Genomic DNA, 5253 nt, shown 5'->3' with positions numbered 1-5253 from the left:
GAGCCACTGCTATAAGAGGCTTCTTTGGTGTGCAGCCAGCATCTTGAACTTACCGCTGCTCTTCCTCTGGACTCTGCATTTTCCTTCCTTCGAATGGCACCTCAGGAGAATCTTCATCCAGCAGCTGATGATAGACAGCTTCTGCACAGGGTTTTGTTACTTGATAGAGGAGAGGGGCTGCCTGGAAATATATTCCGTCCGATATTAAAGAATGTATTTTCCTGATTTATAGTCAGGCTAGGCAGGGTTGTCTGAGAGGCAAGGAACCAATGGGAATGTCCATTTTGACTAATGATTAATTATTACATCTAAAGTGATGTATTCCCATCAACTGATAGGCTGGAAAAATAGACTACAGCTTGCTAGGTTAGCGCCAAGGGTCACAGATGTTGCCTCTGCATTTTCAGATTATATTATCCATTACAGGCAGTACCTTCTCATTTAGAAACATAATTTGTTGTTCTCTCAGACCAAAAAAAAGAAAAGAGAAGAAAAAAAAAGGCTGACATTTCACATGCAAGCCAAAGATTAGAATCACTGCACAGGACGGCATATGGAAGTACATTAGGATGTGGTGTCCCTGAATCAAGGACACAAGGCGGCTTGTGCGGAGAGAGATGTAGAAGGCAGTGACTTCTGATCTTTATTATGCAAATGTGCAGCCCCGAGAGCCAGGCTGTTTAACCTCATCAGGGGAAATGTCACTGATCATTTCAAGCTCCAAATGTAGCACAAGCATTAGTACTATTATGTTATTATTATTATTGTTTGCAGGGCATTATGTAAGCCCGAGCCCTCTGATTAAGCAGAGCCCGTACTTGCCCAGACCCTCTGGGGTTGCAAATCAACTCCTCCAGGTATTAAAAAACAAACAAGCAAGTAAATCAGTTTTGTTCTCTTTAATGTTTGTGGATGGGACGCTTTGCAGATCGGGTGATGGCCAGGCTTGGGTGGAGATAGGGAGGATCCCAACGGCCAGCTTCCACCCCCGGATGCTTAATGACAGGCTGCCTCCTGTTTCCCGCAGGTCTCGTGCACCAGTGGCAGAGAGGTCAAGAAGAAGTTTAAATAAAGCATGGCCCTGGGGCAGGAGAAGGGCTAGATCAGGGGGTGGATGTGGTGAGGAGGACTGGATAGAGAGAGAGACTCTGCAGAGATTAGAAAAGGAGGGGCCCTGATGGGGGAGGGGGAGAGACTCCTCTACCCCAGCTCAGGCACCACTGCTACCTTCCAGAGCCATAAAGAAAACTGAAGGCGACCAGATCTAAGAGGTGGAGACAAAAAGAGCTTGGAGTCAAGCAACAAAGAAAAGGAAGTGGAGAAGAGAAAAAGCCGGCGGCAGTGATTAGTGGCCCAGGGCGACAGAAGGCAGAGGCTGAACCTCTCTGACCTCCAGGCGTCAGGACCTGAGCTGGCAAAGCCTCCGCTTGCAGAAGACATTCAGCAACAGACATACGGCGGTAGTGAAATTCTGGAGGAAACAAATAGGCGGTTGTGCGTTTTCCCTTTTTCCTCCCACAGCCTGGTACCAGGGGAAAGGTCCAGCTTTAATAAGTCAATATTAATAAGTAACTTTAATAAGTAATAAGGAAGGAGACTGGCTCATTGCATAATTGGAAAGACTAGAAGCTTCTCCACAGACCTTTAGAGTTCCTCTCATCTAGCCCCAGATCCTTTAGATATGAACTCTGCTATCAGGATCCCAGTCCAATTAAATCAGACTTCTTGGGAGTGGGCCCACGTCCATATGTACTAAAACTTTCTAGGTGTTTCGAATGTGCTGCCCTGGCTGAGAGCCGCTGCTTTAGGTTTTGATGAGTATAAATTCCGTAAAAGCAGGGATTCTTGTGTGTTTATTCTCGGCTATGTAACCTAGCATTTAGCACAACGCCTGGCACACAGCAGAACTTGAATATAGATTCCCTACGTGAAAGGGTTGTGGGCGAAACAAGGCATTTCTGCAGCAGAAACAAGTCTGTATATAAGTAGGCCCTTCAAGGCATCTGTGGAGGGAGTTACCTCCCAGGCCGCCAAGAGCCACGCTCTCAGGACCATGTCTGTCCCTCACTGTGTGAGTAGACATGCAGCATGCTCCCAGTTCTTCCAGAGAGTAAAGCAGGAGTTGTACCCATGGGACCAGCAATCATCTTCATAGAATAGCTCTGGGGAGGCAGCAGGGGCCCCCTTCCATGGGCGATGCTTCCTGAAGTCTTTCCCTTGTGTCCTGGAGGAAAGCCTCTTGTCTGTTGTCCAGCCGTCTCTGGGGTTGGTCACCACTGAGTAGGAAGATGAGAGGTTGAACATAAAAAGGGAGGGCTCCTAAGTTGGAGACTTCATTGGAGCCCGAACTAATTCAGATTCATTAATTCAGATCACTTAGGCAAACACTGAGCACCTGCCATGTGGCAGGATCTGCGTTGGAGGGGGCGGCACAAGGGGAAGTCTGGTGTGGTCCCTGCCTCTAAGGAGTGGCCGATGGCAGGGTGGCAATATATTCTGATATCCAAGCTGGGCCCTAGACCCAACACCAAGCTGGAGGTTATTACATCCAGCCCCTGACCCCAATCCACCTCTTCCTTCTGTGTCAAGCTTAAGAAGTCCTTTTTCAAAGGGAATCTGCCCCTAATGGAAGCCTAATATGTAGATGGGATCAAAGCACAGCTACCCTGGGGGAAGAGAAGTCAGCTCTCCCATCTCCTTTGCTTGTCCCTCTGTCCCTCTTCCTCAAAATACTTCCCATAAGGCCTTGGGGCTGAGAACTCAGTCTGAACTTGAATGCTGTAAGAACCCTGTTTCCTAGATCGAGCAAGAGTCCTTCAGCCAGATGTTAGGAGACAAGGGAGAGTGGGCAGTGTCCTCTTAACCCACGTGAGACGGTGCCGTGTGCCCATATGAAACCTTTGAGCTGAGAGACACTTTGGGATTTCACGGTTCATCCCCATTTCCACCAAGCAACATGGCATACGCAAGAAAAAAAAGAAAATATTTGGGAGTAAGAAGGGCCTTAATTCAAACTCGACAGTGTGACTGATGGGCTCTACTCTGGAAAGTCCTCCCATGTCTCATAGCTCAGTTTCTACATCTACAAAATGGGGACTGCATGAATTACTTAGCAGATTTATTGTGAGGGATAGACCTTAGGGCTATTTTGAAATCCTGTTGTTTGAATCCTACGAAGTTATCATTTCACCGTGGGACTCAACTTTTCAAAGGTACCGGAAGCATTTTCTTTATCTTTGTATTCTCGATCTCTGACACTGTAAATAGCTGGCACGTGATAGATGCTTCTCCGAGACGTCTGCCCGAAGACTTCATCCAGGTAGGGATAATCCCCTCATTCATTGCACTCAAACCGTCATCACACTACCATCTGCGTGTAGGCTGATTGGGTTATTATCTTTCCCTCCAGCAGCTGAGGAGTAGTCAGCGGTCACGTCTGGTGGTATTTTCTTCCTTCCTGCTCCTGCTCAGGTTCCAGTCAGTGATGAATTTTGCACAAGTGGAGGGGGATCTAGTCACAGAGTCAGGAGACCTGTCCCTTCGGCTGTAGGATGAGAGGGGCCGCATGAAGGGAAGGTGAGGAGGAACACTAGGTGTGGGCTTAGCTCTGAGTTGGTTTGTTGGGGGAGCATCTGATCAGCATCTCTTCAGGACAAAGGCCAGACTGTAGCACTGTCAAGAGCCGGCGAAACAACACATTCAGTGGGAGGTGTAATCAGTGTGCCATCTCAGTCCTTTGCTGCTCGCTCAACTCTTAGTTTCCTTCAAAGCCTCAACGTGATATTTCGTGTGTCATCTATCTCCACACTGGACCGTAATTCCCACGAGATCGGGGCCTTGTCTGTCTTGGTGGTCAGAGTCTCGAACATGCCTGGTACAGAGGTGCCAGGCTCGAAATATATTCGTGGAATGGAGAAATAAATGAATGGCAGCTGTTTTATTACTACTAGTAGAAGCAGTGGTTACGAGATGAATCGGAATCAACCCAAGCAGATAAAAGTGAATCATCTTTGGAAAGCTCACCAGCCAGGGTAAGAAGGGTCAGAAGCCATTTGAGTTAGCTTCTCGCCGAAGTTGGCCTGGGAACCTTTCTTTAGGACTGATGATTTCCTCAGGCCTCCACTAGGAGGCCCTTCATGCTAAACTGAGCAGAGTGAGTGAGGTTTTATGATTGGACAAGGGCTGCCCGGGAGCCTGTGCTGGGGCCCTCGCGGGGAGCGCGGTGGGGGTGCACCGTCTCCCTGGGCTCTGCACCATTCAGAGGCTCCAGACGGCTCGGGCTCTGAGCCAAGCTGCTCGGTTCCAGTGGGAAAGCTGACCTTGGCCAGGAAGAATCAGGAAGAGGCACAAATGACTCATTGTCCACATCCTCCAAGGTAAAAACCCAGCAGTGTGTGTGGCCTTTGGTGCTGGACGTTATTGCAGCCTTGGCTTCCTCCACAGCCAAAATAAAAGCACTCAGCCAGCCAACAACACATGCGCAGCCTAGGAATACGACCAACGGATCTCTTTCGTTGTCCTGTTCCACATATTTCTCTGCACTTAGAGTTTCAAAATACTGGGCATATAACAGGATGGTCTCCACTTCCAAAAGTAGAGCACGATTTCCTTTCAGAGACTTCAGACAGCCTTCATTTCCAATCAAGGCCATGTGACATTTCATGGCCTTGTGGGAGAAATTTGATATGTTTGTAGGTCACGTGTGAAGGAGGTCTCGCTTGAATGTGCTTTATTTTTATTCAGGAGTTTGGGATCCAAGTCACTTATTTGTAAGACCTGCTCCTGCTACCAAATTTCCACTAGAGGGCACTCTTGGAAAATATTTATCGATATATTTTTTTATTGCTCTAAGAAACGCTGTTTTTTAAAAAGAAGAAGAAAAATCAGTCCGTCTAAATTTCAGACCCAGCCCTTTGCCTTCTCTTGGAACTATTCCTAATTCTCCCAGAAGTGCAGCCAGAGAGAGAAGTTGGGGAGAGGACAGGCCGCTGCTTCCCTTCACCTGTCCTTTTGTCCACAGGGGATACAGCTGGCCAAGCCGCTAAGCTGGCCCACGGGCCAGCACCCAAATCCCCTGTGCTCCGCAGGGGGCCCATCCCAGCAGGCCAGGAATCACCTTGGAAAGGGGCTGTGAGAGTCGAATTTCAGGGCCTCTGGTTGAGTTCAGCCTTTGCTGAGCTCCTGTCCGAGGAGTCTATCTGCTGCCCTGCCCTGCAAGCTAGCAGTGGCAGGAAATTCTCAGAAAAGTGCCAG

The sequence above is a fragment of the Acinonyx jubatus genome, chromosome B1, assembly GCF_027475565.1.
Source record: "Acinonyx jubatus isolate Ajub_Pintada_27869175 chromosome B1, VMU_Ajub_asm_v1.0, whole genome shotgun sequence".
In the NCBI taxonomy this organism is placed as follows: domain Eukaryota; kingdom Metazoa; phylum Chordata; class Mammalia; order Carnivora; family Felidae; genus Acinonyx; species Acinonyx jubatus.
This window is presented reverse-complemented; position numbering follows the sequence as displayed.